The following is a 14,989-nucleotide window of genomic DNA, read 5'->3' on the forward strand; positions in this document are numbered from 1 at the left end:
GCAGCGTTCACAAATCGTAGAGCTACAGATGAGGGGTGTCTCCCTAAACACCACCACTGAAGAAATGAGGATCTTCTTGGGCATGTCTGTCCGCATGGCCTTCCTTGGCTTTCCCAGAATCAAAATATTTTAGGCAGCAAAACCAAAGTGCCATTAATAATGTGGAAAATAACAAGGAACAGGTTCTTCGTATTAAGAAACTCACTGAAGGTCTGTATGTGACAGAGGAGAAGAAAGAAGAAAGACAATTCTTTGAAAAGCAAGGACGCTCCTGGGGGCGTATAAGACTACCTTCACCTCCTGAAACCAGGAAAAGTCTTCCTCGATGAGCAAATCTACCCCATTTGAGGGCCACTGTCCCATTAGACAATTTGTTCCAGACAGGACCTGCCCTACAGGTTATAAGATATTTGTATTTGAGTCTCCAGATGGTCAGATTAAGTACTTCGAGGTATGTCAAAGGAGGGGTACATTTGCAAGTCGAAGGATGGGAATTGGGGTTGCAGTCGTCCAATGCAAGTTTGAAAGTGTTCCTACAGGAAGTGTGCTTCGACCACTACTTCACATCAATTAACTCCACGGTTGACAGCCAGCTGTATGCCAAGAATGAGTATGACATCATTCACCTCACCAGGATACACAGCCATAACATTGGGATGTCAGTCGGACTGGATAAATGTAGACGGAGAGGAGGTAAGATGATCGCTACTGAAGGGCTTGAACTATTTGAAGGCAATATTGAAAAATCACAGGACAGTTGTAAATACCCGGGGATCCCACAGGCAAACAGCAACCATGAGGCAGCACAGAGGTCAGCCCCAGCCAAATACCTTCAGAGGATAAGGGAAGTCCTTCAAAGCAGGCTGAATGGCGAGAACAAAATCCAGGAAATGGAAAACGGAAGACACCTCCAATGGTGATCCAGAATGACTGATCTAAGCTTCCAGATGGACAAACTAGTGACAGGGAACCAACTGGATACAGTGGTACAGTAGTGGCAGACAAGAAGCAGAAGACAGCCGTAGTGGATGATGTAGCGATCCTAAGTGACAACAACATCAGGAGGAAATACCAGTATGAGGTAGGAGTATGAGAAGATGTGGAGCATGAAGGCGAAAAAAACTCCCAGTAGTGATCGGGTCACTTAAAGCAGTAACTCCCAAGCTGGGAGAATGGCTCCAGCAGATTCCTGGATGAACATCTGAGATCTCTGTCTAGAAGAGCGCAGTCCTATCAACAGCCAGCAATGCAGAACCCTCAAGTTCCCAGGCCTCTGTTAGAGGACCTGTGCTTGAATGGGACACATAAAACTGCTTCGATGAGGCAGAGGGGATTTTTTTTTATGGCTTACAAAACTACAGTAATGTTTGAATGTGTTTTTTTTTTTTTTTTAGTTTTTCACCTATTTGTGCTTCAGGGAACAGGAGGGGTCTTTAAATCAAACTGTTCCTTTAAATCAAACTGTTTAAATCACATCTTTGCATACAAAAATGTATTACTAATTACAAAAACGTCAATTTTTTTTTTTCCATGATGAAGGTTTAGGCAATGAGAAAATGGTCAGTATGGAGAGGGTAATGTCCTGTGAGGAAATACAAAAGCTTTTCTCAACAATGACAGTGATTTTTAACCCAGCAGAGTCCAGGGCCTTGCTGAGGAAAAAGGTGGGGACAGGTTTTGTTTTTTTTATGGTTAGTGTTATAAAACCACCAGTCAACTAAAAATCATACGTAATTCGGGTAGCTAATCCATTTTTACCGATGCATTTTGATCAAATAACCACTGATGGGTGTGAGACCTGTCTGACCACAGGATGTAAGTCTGGTTTCTAGCTAGTTTAGTGTGTAACGCGACCAACATTGCATTCTATCCTAAGTTCTTTACTCTTACTAGTCAGTAGTTACCTCTACAGTTGGTGTGGTTTACTTTATAGCCAAAGTACATCAGCAACTTAATGGGAGAAGCAGCAATGTCTAGCTACACATCTGCATCCCAGATTAGGGTGTCTTGAAAAAGAGTGGCATTGCATTGAGACTCCAGGGACATCAGGTATTAGGGTGTGGAGAGACAAAAGCTGAAAAGCTCAAAGAGTCTAAACTTAAAAAAAAAAAAAAGAAAAAGGCCTTGCTGGACAAGTTGGAAGATGGTCAAACAGGAAATGGAACCATACTGCTATATCGATATTACCACAGTCGTGTTACATAGTTTGAATGTGAAATGGATGGACAGGATGGTAGAAAAGGGAGGTAACAGATGGTGTTGGTGAAGATGGCTTCCTGAAGTCACTTTTAAGCAGGCAGAACCAGTTGGTCACTGCAAGTGAGAACGCTCTAGCAGGAATCAGCTCAAGTTTCCAGACCGCACAACAGCATTGACCCTAGATTATTATCAGTCTCTTAAAAGAAGATATCCTTATAAAGCTGATTGTCACCTTTCCAGGCAAGCTGAAGGGAGTGGATCATTGTCAGAGGAGATGGCTGGAGGGTTATCTGTGGTTAATGGGAGGGTCTCCTGGTGGCTTTTGGTCAATAGGAATGATCTCTTTTGAAAAATCCTGCCACCAGACAAGCCAAGAATAAACGGTGTCTGTGGTCATAAGTAAGGGTGTCTGACATTGAGTGACCTTAAGCAACTGTTGGCCCCCCTATGAGCAGTGAAGATGTGCTTCTTCACAAAAAGAAATTATATTATTCCAGTAATACAATTTAAATAATTAGATTTCTTTGACCGTTACAAGTCGTATTTTTATTTAAATGTCCCGTGACAATGATTTGAAAAAAAAAAATCTGCCTCTACACAAACTAACTTTGCATCGAAATCAAAATTGTCAATGCATTGTCTTCTTTCAGTGCCATGATCATATTCAAGCCCTCCCAACCTCAGATGATTAAATTATGGCTTTTATTGGGATTGCCTTTATGTTTGGAGACCAGCAACAACCTGATTGGAGTTTGTGAGATATCAACTGTGTGCCAAAATAACAAAAACAAAAAAAAGGATTTAAATCAGTTTGCTTTTGTTTGGTATATTGAGTTTTGTTTTGCCCGTTTATTGGTCACTACAGTGAAATCCAGCAAAAAATGGACCACGTTACTGTGAGATGCCATTCAGTCTCTAAGAAAGGTCCCTTTTGATGAAAGCATTACCTTAAAGATGTATCAGACCATTTAATAGTTGCTAACCATGGAAAGTATAATGAGGCTACAAAATACATTTGGCGCAGGAATGCCTGTGGGGATTGATTGTCCCTCTGAAACCCTGAGAATTTGAATGACGCTGTAAGAAATTATGAATATATTAGAAAACATTATTACCTTGGAAGGTAGTGACCAGTGACACTCTAAAAATATATTTTTTTCTTTTTTCATTGATGGCGTATTCAGTTATGGCTATAAAACTACCCTGTGAGCAAACATCACCCTTTCTTCGTGGACTATCCCTGTCCCAGTGAACACATCAGTTGCATCAATGCCTATTTACAAGTGTTGTCCTGGTCACGATATGCCAACTCTGGGCTTTCTCACTGTTTCTACTTCAGTAAGAACCGGCATCCCTTCCTTCAGCAGGGAGAAACATCGTCCTAGATCTAGATACTGGACTTGTATTAAAAAATCATCTCCCTAATTACTTTGCCTGTTCCAATAATCTGTATCACAAGGATGAAAACAGCAACTCTTTGCTGCTTTTTTTTCCTGAATTTAATAGCTTTGATAGCCAATGAAAACACTGCTGTCACATGCTCTGTTTGACCAAATCTGATCAGTAAATCCTGACCTCTGTTTTATATCCCAGTTCACGCCGGTCAACTGAAGTATTGCGGTCCATAAAAAGTCTCCTGCAAAGCAGCCGGCTGAAGGGTCAGTATAACTGCACATATAGAAGAAGAAACACGGCCCTGGTGTTTGGTGAATAAACACAATACAGAAAAAATTACCTTTATTTCATCATCTTTCTATAAATGTTATTTAATGAATAGCTTGCTATCACTGCACATTGGCACCATCTGCAGGAGACACCTCAAAATACTGATCAAACTGAAAAAAAAGCTGCCAAGTTCTTCGAATTATTTAAACGGCAGGTATTTGTTTCCATCCATGGTTTTATCTGTCCGACCAATATGTTGTCCTATAGGACATAAAGACAGAGAGGGCAGACTGAGATGGTTTGGACATGTACAGAGTAGGGATAGTGAATACCTGGGAAGAAGGATGCTGAGGTTAGAAATGCCAGGCAAGAGGTCAAGAGGACGACCAAAGAGAAGATTTATGGATGTAGTGAAAGAGGACATGAAGTTACTGGGTGTAAGAGAAGAGAGTGCAAAAAATAAGGTTAGCAGGAGGCAGATGATTGGCTGCGGCAAACCCCTGAAAAACACTGTCAGAAAATATACACCTATAAATGCGTCTATAGAAATAGATAAATAAATGGAATTTAAAATGAGTATTCGTGGTAATTACGTTTTCAATTTAAATGTAACTTTATACCCCCTTCCCCCCCAAAAAATATTAGAATAGCATGAAAGTGAAACCTATATTTTATTTTCTATAGCTGTATTACACATACAGTGAAATATATAGGCTTTAATTTCTTAAAATGTTGATGATTCTGGCCTACAGACAATGAAACGCAAAATTCAATGTCTCAGACAATTAGGATACTGTGAAAAACCTCAATAATGGAAAGTCATTGTGTCATGGCTAATTAATTCAAAACACCTGCAAGGGATTCCTGGGCTTTAAATTGTCTCTCAGTCTTTGTCAGTAAGCTACCAGATGAGGAGGAAGACCGCTGACTTGGCAATCATTGACACCCTCCACAAGAAGGGTAAGTCACAAAAGTAAATTACTTAACAAGCTTGTTGTTTACAGAGTGCTCTATCCAAGCATAATAATAGTGAATTGAGTGTTAAAAATGTATTATAGGAAAATGTGCACCAGCATAAGGGATAACTGCAGCCTTGAGAGGATTGTCAAAGAAAACCCGTTCAAGATTTTGAGGGAGCTTCACAAGGCCTGGACTGAGGCGCGAGTCAGCACATTACTCCAAACACTTTCCTCCAACTGTTTCAACCTGAACATATATATTACTATTATAGACTATATCATGTGTTACATATATAAATATTTCATGATATCATCCATACTTCCCTCTCCCCGGCCATTTGGCCCAGCTTATCTGGGGGGAGGCCAAGGCGTTCCCAGGCTGACCAAGACACAAAATCTTTCCAGCATGTCCCAGGTTTTCCTCTGGGCCTCCTCCCAGTTGGACATATCGCGAACACCTTAACAGGGAAGTGTCCCGGAGGCATCCTAACCAGATGCCGGAGTCACCTCATCTGATTCCTCTCAATGGAGCAGTGACTCCCGGATGGCTTAACTCCTCACCTTATCTCCACTGGAGAGTCTGAGACATGATCCCGTTTTTTTCAGTCACTACCCACAGCTTGTGACCATTGGTGAGGTTGGGAACGTAAACTGACCGATAAATTGAGAAAAACCTCCGCCTTTTGGCTCATCTCCTCCTTCACCACGACAGACCAACGTAGAGTCTACCTCACTGCTGAGGGGGCACTCCACCTTTTTCCAGCTGAGAACCATGGTCTCAAATTTGGGGCGAGAGCTGGTGAAAACAGATTTCAGAAAGGAGTCTGTCAGAGGGACGGCTCATGTTAAATGTTTTGGGGAGAAGGTCAGAGAAGCCAGACTGAGATGGTTGGGTCATGTACAGAGGATGGATAGTGAATATATTGGTAGACGGATGCTGGAATTGGAGCTGCCAGGCAGGAGGTCCAGAGCATAGGTGTCAAACTATGGCCCGCGGGCCAAATTTGGCCCACACTGTAATTATATTTGGCCCGCAAAGCCATACCAAATGACTATCAGAGCTGGCTCGCCGGTATAGTCTACAGTGCATGTACCGCTAATTCTACATATCCCAGAATTTTCTTCTGGTGTTTTGGCACGAAAATCACAACAGGACCCATAAACGCCCTCTCCTCTGTTGAAATAGCGACCTTATGCTAATACTGGCACCCTGCTACTTAATACTGTGCAATATTAGGTTATATATTGTATAGTATTAAGCTACGCTTGTTCCATATTTAGTTTTAAGCAAAACTTGTTTTGGTCCGTATAAAAGGCTCATTGTTATATCTGGAGGAGGATTTTTTTTCGATAAATATCAATTTTGGCCCGTGACTTTGTCCCAGTTTTGAATTTTGGCCCAGTGTGTATTTGAATTTGACACCCCTGGTCTAGAGGAAGACCAAAGAAAAGATTTATGGACGTAGTGAGAGAGGAAATGAAGGTAGTTGGTGTGAGAGAGGAGGGTACAGAGAATTTGGTTAGATGGAGGAAGTTGATTCGCCGTGGCGACCCCTGAAGGGAAAAGCCGAAAGGTGAAAATGAAGCTGGAGAAAACAGACTGATGAAGCCAGAACCACATCATTCTGCAAAAAGCAGAGCTCCAATCCTGATCCCCTTGCCACCTTCACTGCACCCAAAAAGTCTGTCCATAAAGGTTATGAACAGAATTGATGGCAAAGGGCAGTCCTGACGCAGTCCAAACCTCACCGGGAAACAAATCCCACTTACGGCCGTCAATGGGGATCAAGCTTAGATACGATCATGCAAAGACCGAACGGGGGATTACATGATTTCCGGCGCACCCTCTGGAGCTCACTAGCCATGGTCTCTCCAAACGCCTCCTACGTTCAAGTTTTTACCTCAGCGATCACTAAAGCCTGAGAGGCCGGATTTGACTATTACCGCCTCGACAGGCGCCAACCGCCTCAGGCAAACTTTTTCATGAGATTCTAGTTTTTTGAGATCTACCTGTAAGGTTAACTTGCTCCTAATTTTTTTCATGACAGTTTGCATTGATTGTGTTATGCATATAAGTATTTTATTTTTTCTCTCAACATCCAAGATATTTGGTCATTTTTTTTAAAGTAAGAATTTCATTGCATTGTCTGATTCAGCCCATTCTTTCAACATACATGACAATACAAATCTTGAATCTTAATTATAGATGAATTAAGATAAAATAGATAGATTTTATTGATCCAACTCAATTCAGCTTCCACAGCAGCACTAAAATAGAAAAGTGTGCAAACAGTAAGAATAGAAAGAATATTTCCATAAAGGATATAAACAAAGAATATATACAATTTATACAATAGAATGCAAAATACCAAACATAGCATAAAAATAGATAAGAGCTTTATGAAGGAAAACGAATTGTTGTTTCATTGTAGGTCATATCCTCAATATTATTTAGAATAGATAGATTTTATTGATCCAACTCAATTCAGCTTCCACAGCAGCACTAAAATAGAAAAGTGTGCAAACAGTAAGAATAGAAAGAATATTTCCATAAAGGATATAAACAAAGAATATATACAATTTATACAATAGAATGCAAAATATCAAAATATAGCATAAAAATAGATAAGAGCTTTATGAAGGAAAACGAATTGTTGTTTCATCGTAGGTCATATCCTCAATATTATTTAAAATAGATCGATTTTATTGATCCAACTCAATTCAGTTGTCACAGCAGCACTACAATAGAAAATTGTGCAAACAGAATAGAAAGAATATTTCCATAAAGGATATAAACAAAGACTATATACAATTTATACAATAGAATGCAAAATATCAAAATATTGCATAAAAATAGATAAGAGCTTTATGAAGGAAAACAAATTGTTGTTTCATCATAGGTCATATCCTCAATATTATTTAAAATAGATCGATTTTATTGATCCAACTCAATTCAGTTGTCACAGCAGCACTACAATAGAAAAGTGTGCAAACAGAATAGAAAGAATATTTCCATAAAGGATATAAACAAAGACTATATACAATTTATACAATAGAATGCAAAATATCAAAATATTGCATAAAAATAGATAAGAGCTTTATGAAGGAAAACAAATTGTTGTTTCATCATAGGTCATATCCTCAATATTATTTAAAATAGATCGATTTTATTGATCCAACTCAATTCAGTTGTCACAGCAGCACTACAATAGAAAAGTGTGCAATCAGTAAGAATAGAAAGAATATTTCCACAAGGGATATTAAAAAAGACTGTACAATTTAGAATTTAAAAATAGATAAGAACTTTATGGAGGAAAACGAATTGTTGTTTCATTGTAGGTCATAATAACTTGAGTTAACTTAACTTAAAACAGTTAAGACAATTTATATTTCGCTGTGTTTCTTATTCTTCCTCCTTCCTACTATTATCTATTACTGTTATGTTTTTGCTTGAAACTCTGGCACAACAATTTCCTTCGGGATAAATAAAGTTGTTCTCATTCTCATATCCTCAATAATATTTAGTTTAATAACAGCTTCTTGTCTCAGTTGTTTTTATATCAGTTTCAGATGAGTTTTTTTTTTTTTTTTTTTTTCTCATACTCTTATTTGCTCTCTGCCACATCACCCTCTTGCTCTCAGTTCGCATTCCCCCCCCCCCATAATATAAAACACAATGAAATGAAGGCTCTCAAACCCAGTATTGTTATTGTTACAGTGTCCCGCATTCGTGATTTCGGCAAGTGCAGTTGGGTCCCAGTTGGGTCCCAGTCGGGCCCGCCGACCCGCCCGCTGGCCCGCGGCCCGGCCAGATGGGCCTGGCTCTGGGAGGAAGTGGTTCCTGGGAGGTGGAGTCCCTGGAAATAACAGTCGGCGCATCAAATCTGGATATTTGACTCCTCCTGCTCCGCCGACTGGAGGGCCAGTCTGTGTCTACCCCCGCTGACTGACTCACTCACTCACTGACTGACTGGCACGTCGGTCCCGTGTTTGAGCGTGGAAACGAATCCCACTCTTTCACGCCGGAGTTTTTTTTTCCGCGGGGATCCGGCCGGATAGATGGATCCGTGTTTGGCGCGGTTGTCCGCGGCTGTCGCGTCCCCGCCGAGCGCAGCTTCTGTTTTTAGAATGTAGCGCAAAGTGAAGTTGCAGAAGTTTCTACTCCTTTCCGACCTCGGCGATCGGCGAGTTGCTTTTCTTTTTTTTTTTTTTAATTTTTATTTTTGGTGGCGGAATGGGGACCCAGTTTCGACGTGCATCGCCGTGCAACCGTGAGGTACTTGGTTTTCCCTCCTTTATCCGTATCTTCCGAAAACGCTCGGAACTGTATGCAAATATGAGCCAGAGCTGAGTCAGACAGTGGGCTTTTCCAGTTTCCTGCCGGAGTGTGTGTGTGTGTGTGTGTGTGTGTGTGTGTGTGTGTGTGTGTGTGTCCCATCGCCAGACAGTAACTACCAGAAGCTTCATATATAAATCAGATCCCAATTTTTAACGCCAGGTTTCCTCAGTCTGTTTCCCATCACACACACACACACACACACACACACACACACACTCAACCCCCCGCGACGAGGAACACGAGCTGGGATTTTATTTTTAGTAAAACCAGCTCTTTGGGTTAAAATAGCTTGCATTGTGTATGTCTGGTCAGTTGGAGGGGTTGGGGGGGGGGTGATTGGTTCAAGTTCTGTGTGCACAGAATACTGGCCAAGTCCAAACAACCCCAATATAATCCCCCCAAAAGTCACACACACACACACAAAATGACGCCCCCCCCCCCCATTCAAAACTTAATTCAGTTTTCTTTTTTCGTTTTTTCTCCTCTGCTGGATTCGCGTGGTGTATTGAATGTAAATAACGATTAACAGGGTTATTATTGAACCAGAACCAGACCAAATAAGGACAGCAATGCACAAGAAGCCTGTGCAAAAAAAAGCACGTAAAACAATACACAGCATTAGGCTTGACTTCTGCATTCATGTATACATTCACATACAAACATACATATATAGGTATATATATAGTCACGTATGTATCTACGTGTGTATGCCACATATACATGTATATTGAAAAGCTAAACATCAAAATATTTATTGAAAAATCTTTTGATATTTACAAAATCAGTTTGCAGCTGCAGCAGCTTTTATGCACATTTTACACAGCATGGTACTTGAGAAAATTATCATATTATTAGGTTTTTTGGGAATTGTGATTTATACCTATATATATGAATGAATGAATGAATGAATGAATGAATGAATGGTTGTCAAGGTGAATGGTGCAGCCTGACTTATGCTCTCAATTCTGATTATTTTCGCTATCAATGACAGGGATGCTAACTGGTCATTGGTTGTTTTGTTTCCCCTTTAGGAGATTGCAGTACAGGTAAACAATGTACATGTAATATATTGTCAAATGAACACAAAAACCAAACCATCATACCATCCTCATGGACTCATTATCATTTAAAGCGTACTGAGCAGTTGCAACAACTGTATCACAGCATACTACATTTGAAATAGAAAATAAAAATAGAAATGCACACACGCCCAATGCAAGTTACTAAATCAAAACTTAAACTTAAACAGTATTATGAAATATGAATGTCATACACTTATTTCTACATTATTGCAATGTTGCAAAATAGAATACATATTCAAGGAGCTAACAAAGTCCAGGTCGTAGTAAAATAGTTATTCTGTAAGAAGTTTCTTCAAAGACCTTATTTAATGCTTACTGCCATTATTATGTCAGTAAATGCTAATACTTGCAGCTAATACAATCACTGGATTAGATCTGTTCACTTAGTCACGTTTACTGGCCTATTACATCTTTATTCAAGCCTTGAGAGTTTGTTTTCGTTGACTTTAATAAGATCCATATTGATACCTTTTTTTTTTAAGTTACCTACTGACTTGGTATGTTGCATAGCATTGGTTTATTGTATTTTTGCAGCTTCCAGTATCTTTCATCCATCCATCTTCCCCCGCTTATCTGTAGTCGGGTCACGGGGGGAGCAGCCGGAACAGTGAGGCCAAGGCCTCCCTCTCCCCCGCCCCATGGTCCAGCTCCTCTGGGGGGACCCCGAGGCATTTCCAGGCCAGCCTGGAGACATAGTCTCTCCAGCGTGTCCTGGGTCTTCCCCATGGTCTCCTCCCAGATGGACATGCCTGGAATACCTCCCCTGGGAGGCGTCCAGCAGGCATCCTGACCAGATGCCCGAGCCACCTCATCTGACTCCTCTCTATGCGGAGGAGCAGCAGCTCTACTGCGAGCTCCACCCGGATGACCGGACTTCTCAACCTATCTCTAAGAGAGAGTCCGGCCACCCGGTGGAGAAAACTCATTTTGGCCGCTTGTATCCGTGATCTTGTTCTATATGTCACCTCCCACAGCTCATGACCAAAGGTGAGAGTGGAAACATAGATCGACCGGTAAATTGAGAGCTTTGCCTTCTGGCTCAGCTCTCACCTCACCATGACAGATTGGTACAGAGTCTGCATCACTGCAGATGCGCCTGTCGATCTTTGACTCAATCCTCATGAACAAGACCCCAAGATACTTAAACTCCTCCACTTGTGACAGGATCTCTTCCCCGACCCAGAGTGGAGAATTCTACCTATTCTGGCAGAGCACCACGGTCTCGGATTTGGAGGTGCCGCTTCACACTCAACTGCGAACCGCGCCAGTGAGAGCTGGAGATCATGGCCTGATAAAGCCAACAGAACCACATCATCTGCAAAAAGCACAGACTCGATCCTGTGGCCACCAAACCGGATACCCTCAACGCCCTGGCTGCACCCAGAAATTATGTCCATAAAAGTCGGTGACAAAGGGCAGCCCTGGCGGTATCCAACACTCACCAGAAATGGGTCCGACTTACTACTGGCTATGGGGGCCAAGCTTCGACACGATCATAAAAGGACCGAACATCCCGTAGAACAGGGTTCGGTACCACATACTCCCAGAGCACAGGATTGCTCCCGGGACATGGTCGAATGCCTTTCATGCCCCTTTGCGGACCCTGCCGAGGGTAAAGAGCTGGTCCACTTTTCCACGACCAGGATGCTCCTCCTGGATCTGAGGTTCAACGACACGGAGGACCCTCTTCGCCAGCACAGCTGAATAGACCTTAGCAGTGAGTCTGAGGAGTGTGATCCCCCTGGAGTTGGAGCACCGATCTAACACCTCGAGCTGAGGTCAGCAGTGCCCCGCTCCCACTGTACACAGTGTTGACAGACACTGCTTCCCCCTCCTGAGCCGCTGGATGGTGGACCAGAATCTCTTCGACGCCCACAGTAAGTCGTTCTGGATGAAAAGTCCACAAGGTTAAGGTGTGTTGGTGCCAAGTGCACATATGGACACATTTATGCCTGACCACGGTGGTTGTTATGGACAATCCGTGACAAGCACAGAAGTCCAATAACAAGATACCACTCGGGCTCAGATCGGGGAGGGCTGTTCCTCCCAATCACACCCTTCTAAATCGCACCGTTGTTGCCCACGTGCGCATCGAAGTCTACCAGTAGGACGAGAGTCCCCAGTAGAAGCACTCTTTAGTAGCCTGTCTAGGTACCCCAAGAAGGGTGGATGAACTGATCTGTTGTTGGGTGCATAGCCACAAACAACAGTCAGAACCCGTCCACCCACCTGAAGGCAGAGGGAGGCTACCCTGTCGTCCACAGGGTTGAACCCCAACGTACATGCGCTAAGTTGGGGGCAATCAATATGCCCACACCTGCCTGGCGCCTCTCACCAAGGGCAACTCCAGAGTAAAAACGACTCCAGCCCCTCTTGAGAGGCCTAGTTCCAGACCCCATGCTGTGTGTCGAGGTGAGTCCGACTGTATCTAGTTGGAATTCCTCATCCTCGCACACCAGCTCAGGCCCCTTGGACCGCCAAGGTTCTCCGCTCTGGCCACCGTCCGGTTCGCACTGCACCCGACCTCCTTGCCCCTTCCTGTGGGTGGTTTGCCCAGGGGAAGATGGGCCCAGTTCAGTCTGTCAGGCTGTGCTTGGCCGAGGCCCGTGGGTGAAGGGCGGGCCACCAGGCGCTCGCCATCAAGCTCCGCCCCCCAGGCCTGGCTCCAGGTATGAGCCCCGGTGACCTGCGTTCGGACAAGGGAAGACTGGGTCCAATGTTTTTCCTCTTCATGGGAATCTTCTGAGCTGCAGTTTGTCCGGTTGCTGATCTGGGACCTGTTTGCTTTGGGTACTCTTTGGGTACCCTGCTTTGGGTACCCATTGTCAGGGCATAAATCCCCTGACAGCATAACTCCCAGGATCACTGGGACACGCAAACCCCTCCACCACAGTAAGGTGGCAGCTCACGGAGGGGTACCCTCCAGCTTCCAGTACCATTATAGTTTTTTATATAGCCTTTATAATTAGTTAATAGTTTTGATTTTCAGTGAGGGGTTCAAATGTGGGTCAGTGGTTACTTAGATTGATAGATGAATAATCTGTTTAATGACACTTTTTTCAGAGTAAAGTAAGCTAAGTAAATGTGGACTTAATTTTTCTAGTACTATCTTATTAGACCTTTTGACAATAATTTTTTTCAAGGACCTCAGAAATGATCAGCTCATTCCGTGAGCCAATTTCAATCTCAACACGATTTTCATTTCCCACTGTTGGCTAACAGCATAATGACGGAAATGTTCTTTTGTAAGTACGTAACATTTTTGTGGTGTGAAAATGACATTTAGTTCACATCCCGTAAAATTAACTCAAATAAAAGTTGATTAATCAATATGAACATGTCACAATCTCTTCCAAAACAAAATATCTGATTGAACTCTTATTCTGAATTCAATTTGAAGAAATTCAAGGAAATCTGATATCTGGAGGGAACATTCATTTCCAATGTCTCATAAATATAAGTCAAACACTATCTGTACAATCTTACTCAGCCAAGATACTGACACTTAAAAGAATTGCATTTCTCCTTTTAGAGTGTTTGTATTTTTCCGTCACGTGGTGCAAACACATCTGTGCAGTGACTTGCTCTTTGTGTGTGACACTGTGTTTGTGTGTCTGAGTAGACCAGTCTGTAAGTCTGTGTTTCACATTTTGCCTTCATGGCATTTTACAATGGATTCATTTAAACAAAGCGGTTCTTTTGCCCTTTTTGTTGTCGTTATTGAAGTCTGTTGTTGCTTTTGTAAAACCTTCGGCAAAAAGGATCAGTGGTGACCTCTGACCTTTTGGAGCACATGTGAAGAGACCTTGTTGAGCAATTTCTTTCACATTTTTTTACTATTTTATTTTAGTGCGGATGAATAGAGTAAATGCATTATTATTATTATTATTATTATTATTATAGTAGTAGTAATAGCAGTAGTATAGATATACCCATGACCCTTCTCACTTGTATAGCACTTGGATGGAAGGTGCTCTATAATATATTATTATTACCATCCATCCATCGATTTTCTACCACTTATCCTGCACTCAGGGTCGTGGGGAATGCTTGAACCTCTATCTATCTATCTATCATCTATCTATCATCTATCTATCATCTATCTATCTATCTTTCTATCTATCTATCTTTCTTTCTTTCTTTCTATCTATCTATCTATCTATCTATCTATCTATCTATCTATCTATCTATCTATCTATCTATCTATCTATCTATCTATCTATCTATCTATCTATCTATCTATCTATCTATCTATCTATCTATCTATCTATCTATCTATCTATCTATCTATCTATCTATCTATCTATCTATATCTATATCTATCGATCTATCAGATAGATCGATAGATCGATAGATCATCTATCTATCTATCTATCTATCTATCTATCTATCTATCAATCTATCTATCTATCTATCTATCTATCTATCTATCGATCGATAGAACTGTAATGCACATCGGATCCAATATATTTTGCAATGTGCCAGCCTTAGAAAAATCTTTTTTCAAAGGGATGATAGGCTTTAAATTTACAAAGAATCTGACAAGCACGCCACAGAAGAGAGCCCTTCGGATGTAAACAGTTTTCTGATAAACATGGCTGCAGTACAGACAGTGTCTGATTAAATAACACATGCTTTTCCAAGTGCTTCACCATCTGCAAACTGACTGATGAAATCTCCGCTCTCTCCACCTCCATTCAGAGTTCTCCTGAAATGCTTTTGGCCGCAGCTTCCAAATTACATCA

At 41.8% G+C, this 14,989-nt stretch overlaps 1 protein-coding gene across 3 annotated transcripts in view; it reads left to right on the top strand.

Annotated features, from left to right (window-relative positions):
• Window positions 1–8,823: 8,823 nt before the first annotated feature.
• Window positions 8,824–14,989, top strand: part of pdzd2 (PDZ domain containing 2) — a 53,217-nt gene continuing 47,051 nt past the window's right edge. For all 3 annotated transcript variants that reach the window (XM_086169260.1, XM_086169261.1, XM_086169262.1), the window contains exon 1: window positions 8,824–9,099. The gene's annotated coding sequence lies outside the window, so the exon portion shown is untranslated. The remainder of the gene's footprint in view (window positions 9,100–14,989) is intronic.

Source organism: Fistularia commersonii, chromosome 22 (assembly GCF_037954325.1).
Source record: "Fistularia commersonii isolate RoL2024-O1a breed Wild chromosome 22, RoL_Fcom_v1.0, whole genome shotgun sequence".
In the NCBI taxonomy this organism is placed as follows: Eukaryota; Metazoa; Chordata; class Actinopteri; order Syngnathiformes; family Fistulariidae; genus Fistularia; species Fistularia commersonii.